Consider the following 13,724-nt stretch of genomic DNA (forward strand, 5'->3'; position numbering starts at 1 on the left):
AACCAGGATTGAGGGGGAGGGTTAATTAGATTATAATGGGTCAGACAGGGGTCAGTCCCTATTGGTGGGTGGAATGGGGAAAGATGGGGGGTTGGGGAGAGCTATGCCAGAGGATAAGAAGGTTCCCATGTTACAAACAACCATTGGAAATGGTACTATTTGTACTAAAATAAAAAATATGCAAAATGTGACAAAGAATTAAAGTGTTTGTTCACCAATACCAGAAGTCTGCCAAGCAAAATAATTAAATTTTTCCTACAGCTTACATGTAAAACCACTGGACACAGAGCAGCCATAATTACTATCTGGGTTATGCGCCACCTATAGGTAAATGGACACTGGCAACCAAAAATACAGGAAGTACTCCCCTTTATAACCCCTCCTACATAGGAAGCGTAGGAGGGGTTATATACACCTCAGTTTTGTAGCAAGCAATAAACTTCCCAGACAAGAAGGGAGGGACCTCTGTGTCCCGTGATGTACTCCAAGAAAAAGATTTTACAGGTAAGCTGTGAAAAAAATAAAATGTTCCATATCAGCCATCATGGGACACAGAGCAGCCATAATAATTATTATCTGGGACGTCCCAAAGCAGTGCACTTGAGGAGTGGGAGACACACCATCACAGAAAACTACCACCAGAAAAGGACCTACTCTGCTGTTGTAATACACTGAGGCCAAAGGCAGTATCATCCGTGGTTTTGACATGCACCTGGTAAAAACCTTGGGGATGTATGTACCAAAGACCAAGTAGTGACCTTGCAACCTGAGCCACTAACAACTGATGGCAGATAGCCCAGGATGTACCCAGGGGCAGACCTGAGGGGGGGGGGGGCAACAGGGCAATTGCCCACCCCAACATCCAAAAGAGCTGCCCTGTTTGCCCCGTGCTGTCCACAAATTGGGGCTCCAATGATGGCACCGCAGAACGCACTGGGGACAAGGGAGACAGCGCTGTATTCTGCAGCCAACAGAGAGGGGCAGGGAGTTCCACTGACACCCTGACCTTGCCCCATGCATCCTGTGCACTCGATAAGGAGCCATTGTAGCTGTAGTGTAGTGTGTCCACAGCCTCTGACCGTCTCCTGCAGTGTGTCTGCAGCCTCTGACCATCTCCTGCAGTGTGTCCGCAGCCTTTGACCGTCTCCTGTACTATGTCTGCAGTTTCTGTCTGGCACCTGTACTGTGTCTGCAGCCTTTGATAGTCTCCTGTACTATGTCTGCAGTCTTTGTCTGGCTCCTGTACGGTGTCTGCAGTCTCTGACACGCTGCTGTTTTGTGTCCACAACCTCTGATCATCTCCTGTAGTATGTATAATAATGTGCCGCTTTACTTGCTCAATTATTTGGGATTGCTCAGTAAGCAGTAAGGATGTGCTGTAACCTCTAGCAACCAATCAGTGAGCAGTAATGATGTATTGTAACCTCTTAGCAACCAGTGAGTGAGCGGTAATGGCAGGCTGTGACCTTTGCCAACCAATTGCAATCACTGTGTGATCTGCTGCAGTAAACTGATTTTAGATCTACCTGCTATTTATTTTGTATACCTCAAAATGGAAGGGGGGGGGCCTAAATAAAATGTTTGCCCAGGGTATTAAGGATGGCCCTGGCCCTGCCACCTCAAAGCGTCAAAACTAAGAAGGAAGGCTGTAGGGGCATGAGTCCCGGATGGAGAGGTTCTACAGCAACACAGTTCTACATTCAGTGCTGTAAGTAACACCTTATTTTCTAGCAGTGCCCCTCCCGAGACTAGACCCTGGATCCACCCCTGAAACGGTTTGAGTAAAAACCCTGAAAACATATCGGAATCGGGACACTCACCCCTTAAAGGAACAGGTCCTGTACCACTCCAAACAGACCCTGTAAGCGGGCTGGGGGCAGGTGCAAGTTGGAAGTAAAGAACCTTGCCGGGGGGGGGGGGAAAGAGCGAAACTCGATCTTGTAGCCGGACCAAATTACTTTGTGGACTCCCTTGTCTTGTACCGGGGAAGTCCACGGGTCCAGAAACCAGGGAAGACATCCCCCCACCCCCGATACAAGTGAGGGCCCACCTTCGTGCTGAAAGAGCCTTATCCGTGGCTCCGGAGAAGCCCACTCTCGGCTTGCCAGGGCAGTTAATTTGGATCCTCCAGGAGGCCCTGAAAGGCTTCGACCCTGAGGGATGAAAAAAAAACTTCCTATGAGCTGAGGAGGAGGCCCACGTCTATGACGAGGTTCCTTGCTCTAAGTAGCTTGTGGAGGAAAGGTACTCCTCCCCCCTGTGAACCCTTTAATGAGGTCATCCAGGGTAGCTCCAAACAGGCGATCACCTTGAAAGAGTAGATCAGCCTTTTTGGAAGTCTGGTCCGCAGGCCAGCATTTGAACCAAAAGACACACCGAAGGACCACTGCCGAAACAGAGAGCCGCATCCTAAGATGCATCACAGAGAAACTGCAACCCCTTGACCAACTGGTCAACCAGCTCAGCAAAGGCAGGAGTTATTCTCGCTCCAGGTCACGGCGTAAAAGCTTAGCCCACACGGTCAGAGTTTGTGACACCAGGGCAATGGTGAATACTGGCCTCAGTGCTGAACCAGCCAGATGGTACATATTGCGGGCCACATCTTTCGCCTTCCTGACAGCCATATCCTTAAAGGCCAGGGACTCTACAACCGGTATCATGGTTGCCTTGTTTAATCTGGAGACCAGTTGAAAAGTCCACTTCTTAATAAGGAACTCCTCATAGGTAACTCCTAGAAAAGTCACTTAGGGACCCCCAAGGGGGACGCTTTGGTCATCCCCACTCTTTAGCAACAATTTTGTAGTAATAGGCGGGGAAAGTAAACACATTTCCCCCCTCTGAATAGCTTTTTGAGTACCAAAAGAGAACCTGTGCCTCTGTCGCAGCTGCATCCTCCATCTTTAAGGTCTCACGCACAGATACAATCAGTGCATCCACCAGCACCTTTTTGTGCTCGGTTGCAGATGTGGAGGAATCATCCCATCAGAAAAATTTGGGCACGTGGTTGCAGACCCAGTAGGGTGACCCACGTCTGCGGCGGCCAAAACATATTCAGGATCTGATGAGGCAAGGGGTGCTTTTTGCTAGCCCCGTCGCCTGAAAAACACCTCCACCCGGGACACAAAGGACTCCAGGACCGCCATCAGTGCATCGATGGATGGTTGGGATTCAGAGGGCCCCGCAGCCTCAGAGAGGGGATCAGGTGGGGAGATGTGCTCCAAAGACTCCATGAGTCACCAGGGGGACCCCCCCCCCCCAAAAAAAGGTGTAAAACAGTGCAAGGGACAACCCCCACTGCTCTGGCAGCACCACCCAGTTGCCAGGCACAAAGGACCAAGTGATTCTCAGCAAACTCACCACCCAGCAGAAACCAGCACCTGCACTGCACACGCAGGGATCAGGAAGTAAAAAAAAGGATCCAGGAGTCAGTACCAGGGGATGAGGGGCTCTCACCACCCGCAGGCCTCCACTGTCATGGCCGCCGCTATTTTCAATGGCAAACCACTGCAAAACAGCCAATGGACTACACAAACATGGCCACCGTGGACATAAACACAGGCTAAAACAAAATGGTGGGACCATGAGGCTTCCAAGGACCTAGGAGGGATGCTTAGGCCTCAAGCATAGACCCTGGCAGGAGCCCCCACGAGGTACAAACCCCCCCCCCCCCCCCCGCACAGCCGGCAACGCAACCCCCCCATCGCCAGTATAGCTCCCTACCCCCAACCCCAGGAGGTTGCCCAAACCACCCAACAGCCCCAGCATAAATGCAGGGGGGGGGGGTAGGATGGGGGACAGATGAAAGGGGAGCGCCTGACAGGAACGAGGGGAACCCGGCAGTCCAACCGTCCCAAGAAGAGGCCCACATCCACCCCAAAACCCTCCAGGGGGGAGGGGGGGCAGCTACTCACCATAACAGGAACCGGGTGGGTACCGCTCCAGACAGAACCCCTCTCCATCGAAATGGGGGAGCTGTCAGCCAGGAGGAATGCTGCTTATCAGGTCAGCCCCCCGCCTGGTGGGGCTAAGTCACGGCTGACCTAACGCAGAGCTGAGGTCTGCGTTCACTCGCTGGACAGACTGGGGTGACCGCTGGATCTAGATTATCCAGCCTGTCACCCAGTCTGGCAGTTGACTGTATATCTCACAGAAAAAAATCCAGGAGAAAAAAAAAAAATCTGCCAGGACCAGAGATCCCAGCAAGGAACTAAGTCCTTACTCCTGACTAGGCAGAAAAAAAAAAAAAAAAAAAAAAAAAAAAAACAAACAACAGAGTACCTATAGCAGGGAGAGAGTATATCCCCTGGAACTGCCCATAGGCGTAGCCAGATTCTTTTTCTGCCTAGTGTCCTACTCCTGTAAGGGGCAGTATAACCCAATGGTTATGGAGATCAGGCACTGTGTACGTCGATGAACAAAAGCAAAATGTATTTTTACTTACTGTGGGGGCAAGGCTAAAAATTGCTGAGCAACTGGCTAGATATAATTATCTACAAATCCCTGACTTAAGCCTGATTCACACAGAGCATACATGGAATTTTTGGGCAAGATTAAGGCATTTTGCCAAGACACTCCTAAAGAAACTGAAAGCATTCTGGTTGAAAAAGGCTGTACTCAACTCATTGCTGAGTTTTAAAAGCTTTATAGCGTCAATTGGGATGCAGTAGCTGCAATTAAACTGCCATCCACTGCGGAGTTTCCAAAAATACTCTCTGGCAAAAGCATGATTGTGACATAGCCACTGCTCCCAATATGACATTCGTGCGGGGGCATGGCCTCTGAATGCATTTTGTAGTGAACACTGTAATAAAACAAGTGACACTAAATTAAGAAAGGCAGGTTTTCTTGCAAATAAAGTAAAGCCAAAAACTTTGGACAATTCCTTTTTAGTATTGGTATTACAAGTTTAACCTCTTCCATATCGGGCAAATTCCAGTATTCTTCTCCTACATGTAAAAATCTTTTTTTTTTGCTAGAAAATTACTCAGAACCCCTAAACATTATGTATATGGTTTTAGCAGAAACCCTATGGAATAAAATGGCAGTCAGTGTAATTTTTTATGTCGTCGCATGGTATTTGCTCTGAGAGTCTGTCTCATAAGTAAAAAGTGGACAGAGGTTCACCAATCTATGAAAAGATGCGTCTAAAAATTTCTGAACAATTTCAGAATATTGGTTTTAGATAAAACTGCAAAGCCTTCAAATATATCATCTAGTACATAATACCAAGATTGTGAATCTGGAGAAATTTATTTGCGTAAGGGACAAGGCCAAAACGCAATATTGGATGCCCATGGTATTCAGACCCTAAAGCCTCGTACACCCGCAACGAATTTCCGCCAACCGGTCGTTCGTCTTTTGTCCAGAGTGGTGTCTGTTGGTTGGAATGTGCTCTAGACTGCACACGAATTTTTGTCGCCTGACAGAATTATACTTCAAAAGTGAGGTCATGTGTTGGATTGCTTTCTTTGTGTTCTTTCATCTCTGAGCATGCCCAGTCTTGCTCAAAAGATTTTTTTCCCTGTCGAAATCTGTACTGACTGCACGAAAATCGGACATTTTGACGGTGGACAAAAATTTTATAGCCTGCACACCAGAATTTTTTCGGCCGAAAAGTCGGAGTCGGTTGTCGAGAGCACCATACTAACAAGCCGAAAATCGGCAGATCGGTCGTCGGACGAAAATTCCCGGCCGAATTTCGACTGTGTACGGGCCTTTAGACACCACTGCATTAAAAACAGGCACAATTCTGTAATGGATATCGTTGCATGGGCTTAGGAATACTTCCGAAAATCAGCATCTGTGAACACAGTTTGCTGTAGCATCCAAAAATGCAAGGGTAAAGCTCTATCATGAAAAGAAGTCCTATCTAAACTTGATTTAGAAATGCTGCTGTCTTCTTTGGGCCAAAGCAAATTTAAAATGGTCTGTGGCAAAGTGCAAAACACTTTTGGTCAGACAAATCTAAATTTAACATTCTTTTTGGCGACCATGGATGCTGCATTGTCCAGACTAAAGAGGAGCTGGACCTTTTGGCTTGTTATTAGTATGGGGGTGCTTTAATGCGTATGGAATGGGCAGCTTGCATATCTGGAAAAGGCACCATTAATGCTGAAAGATATATCCAGGATTTTGAGCAGCATATGCTCCCATTCAGACATCTTTTTCAGGGAAGGCCTTGCATATTTCAACTGAACAATGCTAAACGGTATACTGCACTATGGCAACAGCATGGCTTCATAGTAGAAGAGTCCAGGTGCTTAACTGGCCTGCCTGCAGTCTAGACCTTTCACCAACTGACAAATTTGGCACATCTTGAAACAAAAATACAACAAAAACAACCCAGGACTGTTAGGCAATTAGAATCCTATATCAGAATTAAGAATGGGGCAACATTCCTCTCCCAAAACTCCAGCAACTGGTCACCTTAGTTCCCAGAGGTTGTTGTTCTAAGAAGAGGGGATACTCCAGCATGGTAAACATTTTACTTTTTTTTCCTCAAAATGGTACATTTTATCATTTTTAACATATAGGTTTTCTATTTTGTTTCTGTAGATTTTATCTCAACATTTTTGGAATTGGGATTGTATCTCAGATCTAAACTAAAATGTTCAGTTGGAAATTAAAATGAAGAACAACTTTGCTTTAAATTCTAATGGGCCTCATGTATCCAAGGGCCAGAACCAGAAACTAGATTGTTACCCTATAAACACGTATCAGTTCTGAACAGGTTTTAATTTATTTGGTAGTTGTCAGAAGGAGTTCTAGTTCTTAGTATGAAGACCATGAAACATCACCGCCACTATGGCTGTAACAATGCTCAAATGTTAAAAAAATTGGATTGTTGTCTTACCGTAAAAATCCTTTTCTCTGATGTTCATTGATGGACACAGTTCCAGAATCTTAACCATTGTGTTATGCTGCCCCATACAGGAGTAGGACACTAGGCAGGAAAAAGCTTTAACCTCCCTGGCGGTAAGATTCTTTTGGATTTTAGGTGCTGAAAGCGGTACCATTATTTTGCATGTAATTCTTGTGAATGAGCAGCCCAAACCAACTGTATACATTTAATTATATATATACACATTCACAAGCATTACGTATATATATTTACATAAAAAGTACAGTAAAACTGCAGGAAATGGCACTGGGGGGGGGGGGGCAAACTAATGTGATTTTTCTTTATTTTGAATGGTATCAGTGTGTTTGGTGTGTTTTTACATTTGAATTTGCCGCCGGTTCCACCCCCCTGTGAACGTCACGTCGCCAGAGACGGAAGCCGGGGCATGGAGAGAATCGGGAGGAAGATCCGCCGCGAGACACATCGCTGGATCCCGGTGACAAGGTAAGTAACCCTGCTTACAGGATCCAGCGATGCTTCTGGCGGTAACCCGAGTGTGGCTCGGGGTTACCGCTTTTGGCTTTGAAATGTAACCCTAAGCCACGCTCGGGAATACCTCTTTGAAGGTTAACACGCCTATGGGGCAGTCCCAGGGGATATACTCCCACACTGCTATAGGCATTCCGTTTTGTTGCAAAGCAGTGTCAGAAGAAAAATAACCCAACCTAATAGAGGGGTGGGTGCTGTGTCCGTCAATGAACATTAGACAAAAATCCAATTTTCTCTTTTGTTTATTGATGGACACAGCTCCAGAATCTTCTTTGCCATTGGGACATCCCACAGCAGTGTTAAACATGAGTAGTGGGGGGGGGAAAAAAAAAAAAAAAAAAACGGAAAAAAATTCCCAAAAGGCTAAACCTAGCCAACCAGATAAACATGGAGCTCACCTGAAAACAATACACCCTCAAAAAGAGGACCAGGTCCTCTCAAACAGCGGCCTGCAAAACCTTGCGGCCAAAAGCAGCATCCGCAGATGCCAGTATAGCCACTTTATAAAATTTTGTGAAGGTGTGCACAGACGACCAGGTGGCCACCTTGCAAGCCTGTATCAGGACGCCTGATGGCGGCATGCCGAAGAGGCACTAACGCCCGTGTAGAAAGCAACCTAAACAGTAATGGAGGAACCTGACCCTTAATGGAATAGGCCTGCACGACAGTCTTGTCCAACTGGAAAATGGTCTTGGCAGAAGCAACCAACTCCCGCAAGGTCCATCTGTAACGGCAAACAGTAAGGCTGATTTCCTAAAGCGACTCAGTTGCCGCAAGGTACACCCTGAGCGCCCGACCCACATACAGAGAGTGCAAGGCAATCCCTCTAGGATATTTAGACTTAGGACTAGAGATCGACCGATTATCGAGGGCCGATATGGACTTTCCCCAATATATCGGAATCTGCTTTTTATTTACCGATATTGTCGATATTTCAGGGAAAGTGCTTGTTTCGGGGTGATGCCTGCAGCTAGAGGCATACCCCCCGGAACCGGTGTCCATAGCCGACAGTTGTTTTTTTTATAATGTTATAAGTGCAGAGTATATCTCTCCACCACAGTACTTGTAGACCGAGGGATCTATGCCATTTGTGGCATGCCCCCACAAAAATGTAGGCCTCGGCTTGCCGCCTGCTTGGCCATTTGGTAAGCTTGGCACCTACCTTGAGCCGGGGAACGCCCTGGGGGTGCTTAATTTTTAGTGACAGTCTTGCCGCCATTGTGTGAGAGGGGGGTACCCTGCCTGCGTGTCTGCGCCACAGCGGGCGGCCCACCTTTGTGGGGGGGCTATGTTCTATTGTCCTCTATGGTGTGCTGTTAAGGTGACCCCCCTTGTCTTTTTCGGGGTCTCATCGGTGGTCCATTTGTGAACCCTTGGCTGGCGTCCCCTTTGTGGCATCACAGTTGGCGATCACCCTTGTTATTTTTCGGTGCGGGCAACTTTAAAATGGAGGATGCTGCTGCGTCGGAGGCGCCGGTCCCCTTTGGTATCCACAGCCCTCCAAAAGCAAAAAAGGTATTCCCTTTTCCCACCTTTTTGACAAAATTGTCAAAAGTCAGTGACCTAAACGCAATAGGTCGGTGCCTAAACATTTCGCTAGACAGTATCCCTGAGAGTCCCTGTTAAAATGGACGGTCCCACCTGTGGGGTTGATTCTCAGGTTCCAGGCTGAATAAATCCACTCTAATACGGTGAGGGAAACTCTGGCTTTTAAAGTCCCCTTTGACAGGAGAGCTGAGACTTTGGTCCGCCACATGCTTACTGTGGCCGGTTCGGTCCTTAAGCTGGTGTTCACCATAGCATTGGTGTCCCAGACTTTAACGGAGTGGACGAGCTTTTGCACCAGGATCTGGAGGGGGGGGGGGGCAGCTTCCCCCTGACCTTGCAGAACTGGCGGACCAGTTGGTCCAGGGGTTGCAGTTTAGCTGTCATGCCTCTCTGGATGCGGTTCTCTTAGTTTCGAGGCTGTCCGTGACAGCAGTGGTCCTTCGGCGCATTATATGGATGATATCATTAAGGCTCTTACAGGGGGCAAGAGTACTCTTCTTCCACAGGCTGCCAGGGGCAAGGAGTCTCGTCGCAGACCCTTTATTTTTTTGCCTCTTCTCGGCTCATATGCAGCCTGTATGGACTCTGCAGGAGTTGGGTTGGAAATTGAACTTCCAAAAATCTGCTCTGGTTCTGTCCACCAAGTTGGACTATCTGGGTCTGACTCTGGATTTAACTTCAGCCAGGGTGTTTCTTCCAGGGGAAAAAAAAAAAAAAAAAAATCGAAAAAGCTGCAGGATGCGATTTGGCTCCTGTTGTCCAGCAGATGGTCATCGTTCAGGACTTGCATGCGGTGCTGTGCCTGATGGTGTCTATCTTTGAGGCGGTTCCGTTTGCACAGTTCCATTGGAAAAATCTGCAAAGAGATTTTTGCCAAGGGGGACAAGAATCCTCAGTCTCTAGACAATTCGATCCTGTTGAGCCGGGATATGAGGGGGTCCCTGATATGGTGGCTTCGCTCTCCGGTGCTTCGACAAGGCAAATCCTTCCTTCCCCTTGTACTGGACGGTGGTCTCCGGCCTGTTCGGGTGGAGAGGCGTTTTGGGGACGGATGTGCTCAAGGGGTTTGGACTCTGGAGAAGTCAAGACTACTGATCAATGTCTTGGAACTTCGGGAGATAAGTGTTGTCTGGCTCATTGGACAAATTGCCTTTTAGAGGTGCCCGGTAAGGATTAAATGGGACAATGCCACGGCTGTGGCATATGTCAATCACCAAGGGGGCACAAGCAGTGTCCTAGGGGCTCGGCCTAGCGCGGAGCTGAGGCCTGCGCGTGCTAGCTGGCTGGAGTGGGAAGACCTTAAGGATCTAGAATATCCAGTCCGTCGCCAAGTCCAGCAGTTGATTGTAGTGCTCAAAGGAACAGAAACGAATAAAAAGGAGGGAAAAATTCCAATTAAAAAAAAGGAAAAAATGCTAGGACCAGAGATCCAAACATGGAACTAGGTTCTTACCCCTGACTAGGCAGAAAAAAAAACTGAATGCCTATAGCAGAGTGTGGGAGTATATCCCCTGGGACTGCCCCATAGGCGTGGTAAAGCTTTTTTCCTGCCTAGTGTCCTACTCCTGTAGGTAGGGGGCAACATAACCCAATGGTTAAGAAGATTCTGGAGCTGTGTCAGTCAATGAATGAAAGAGAAATACAGTATTTTAAACATAGAATGAGCCGAGTCTGATCCCCTTTGTGATGACTTAAAATACTTACGGTATCAGTGAGAATTTCTGTCTCTTCTTTTCTGGAGTCTGATGATGCCATAGAAATTCAAAAACTTTTAAAAATATATTAAACATTTACTAGAATAACCTGAACATGTGAGAAGGAGGGGAGAATAAAAAGCCAGCTAAATATAACTTTAATTCAAGTAGATACATTTTTTTCTGAATTCCACACCAGCACAGACTATGGTCACAAGTGTTAAAATAAACTATGTGTTAGTGACATTGCTGGGAAGGCGCAAACCGGATGCAGAATTCCCAAACCATCAGTTACTGCACAAGTGCCCCACAGTTCACAGAGATGGCATGAGGTGAGTTTATTACACAGCTTTAAAGAACTACTATTGCTTACACCTTGAACAGGATTTTTTAGGAATCCAATTAATGAAGTATGGCCAAAACTCTTTTAGCCATACTTTTCCTGTGGGTCACAGGAGTGCACTTAGTTCTGCACTTCCATAACCCAGTTTCAGCCGACAGCAGGCTAAAGTCCCCTGTCGGCTGATGCCACAGAGCCAGCCCAGACTCTGGAGGGATCCAGACAGGAACACTGAGATCCGCTCACATGCCTGGCAGGCAGCTGGCTCAGCCTCTCAGCAAACCACTGAGAACCTGAGCCAGCTGCTCCAGCCCGTGCCACAGTCTGGCACTCCAGTAAAAGCTGGAAGGGATCTGAGAACTGAGCAATCAGTGGTCTTTGATCGCTCAGTTCTCGGTATAGGGCTGGCAGGGGCAGCTAGATACAGAGAGACTTATTTTGAGGATATAAATCCAGTATGTGATAATCCATCTAATTGTAATGCTTCCAGTACTTGCATTCTCCCAAAGAAAAGGTCCTCCACTGAACCACAAAAAGTGTCCACTCACAATAATCATTGAACCTTATCACAAAGGTCAACTCCACATAACACTTTTAGGCCTTTTTGATAGCAATATTTTTACAGGCAGCAAAGGTCTTCAACCCAATTAAACTGCCATCCCATTCTGAGTCTCCAAAAATGCTCTCTGGCAAAAGCTTGATTCATTGGATCACACAATTATGCTCAAAAATAAAATTAAAACAAACCATAGTGTTCTCCATTTGGTATTTATTAAACGAAAATTAAAAATGCACTCACATAGTGTTGCAGATAGAATCACTTTGTGCAGAAAGTCAGCAGCACTGAAATTAAGTTAAGTACAACTAAAGGCATATCTTTTTTAGTTTTGGATTAGAACGCCTGTCAATTTTTATTGCAGTCTATGCCCCCGATTGGGAGATTCACTCTCTCAAATTGTCCTGTTTACAGTTAACGAAAGTGAAATTCCACATTTTTGTTTGTCCCCAGAAAATAGAAGGGATATTTTCCAATGAGGACGCTGGTTCTGGAGACCTGGGGGTCCCCAAAGAATTCCCTTAATGTTCAGTGATTTGCTCTAAATTTCTGTTTTGGCTATGGCTAATGGGACACAGATTTGAAAAAAAAAAAAAAAAAAAAAAAACCTTACGGGTTTTATAAGCCCCCCTTACTCTATCCAAAAAAGAAAAAAAAAAAAAAAAGTTTTGCCTTTAGTTCTACTTTAAACTACACACAGCCAAGAGCATAAGATCACTCCACTAAGTGAACAGCCAGCTCTCCCAGGCTCCACCTAACATGTTTCAATCAATCATGTTGTGTCCCTATGTTAGAATCCATGATGGTAAGGTCTTCGTTTAGCTTATTGTACGGGTTTATGTAACCATCTTCTCCCTGTTTTGCCTCTTGCTCCCTAAGTCGCATGATATTTTCCAGACAATTTAGGTCAACTTGCACTATTTTAGAATCCATGACAGAAAGGTCTTCTCTTCAATTGCAGTCTTCAGTTAGCGCACAATATGGGTTTATGCCACAATCTCCTTACAGTTTTGCCTCTTGCGCCCCAAGTTGCAGGATACTTTCCAGGGCAACTTGCACTATTTTAGAATCCATGAGAGTAAGGAAGTCACAGAGTGACTTAATGCAGCCCAGCTTTACCAGGTACCTAGAAAAAAGGTAAACAGAATTCAGAATTTTTTAGTTTAATACATAGTATCTTATCTAATCTGTTCTGCAGTGCCTCCAGATGTGGCATTTGAGATAGCCCATATGGCTTAAGAGCTTATCTACTGTAAAATGTCAATCAATGCAGGAAATCTATTGACATTTGTAACACTGCAAGAAAAAAAAAAACCCCTGTACGACTTAAAAAATGTACATAAAAATGATCTGCTCATATAAAGTTTTAAATGTGCAATATGCACAAATTACCTGCATTTGGGTTCTGTTTCCATCTGTGATGTTAGAAGTTGTCCAGAAGTTTAAGAAAACCTTATGAGAACTAAAGTTCTCTGTATTAAAAAGGAAACTAGGGAGCCCAACATGTTTTGTCAATTGTGCCATGTCCCTGAAGACCTTACGATCGACAAAACATTTTCGGCAGAGCCTGGCAGTCAGAGAGAGCTGGCTGTTTACTGAGTGGAGATATCTTTCCTCTTGGATGTGAGTGGCTGACTTTCTGTACAGAGAGATTTTAAATGAAACACTAGTGAGTGCATTTTAGTTCCTATTGAATAAATAGCAAACAGGGAACACTATGGTAAGTTTTAACTTTATTTTGAGAGCATAATTGTGGGATCCAATTAATCATGCCTGTGTTAGAGAGAATTGTTTATGCTTCAGCAGTAGATAGTTTCATTGGGTTGAAGACCTCTGCTGCCAGAAGGAATCTAGTTGCCATCTGGTACATTTACACGGCCGTAAAAAGACAAACACATATACAAGTGTTTTTTAATTATGGATCTGAAGGCATGTTCATTGTTTTTACTGGAGTCATTCACACAGGTGCATAAACATGAGCTGCTTTCAGATCCGTAACAGAATCCAAAAATCTGCTAACATGCACTTACACATAAAAACGCACATATATACATTTGTGGGCACATTACGTCTAAGCAAAGGCGGAAAACAAATTATGTATGCATCCATACACAAGTAATTTATTGACCATTACGCAGAAAATTTTCTCCTAGAAAACACGTTCAGCATCAGTAAAATTGTTATGGCTGTGTGAAC

Source organism: Pelophylax lessonae (genome assembly GCF_965119305.1).
Source record: "Pelophylax lessonae genome assembly, chromosome: 2".
Classification (NCBI taxonomy): Eukaryota; Metazoa; Chordata; class Amphibia; order Anura; family Ranidae; genus Pelophylax; species Pelophylax lessonae.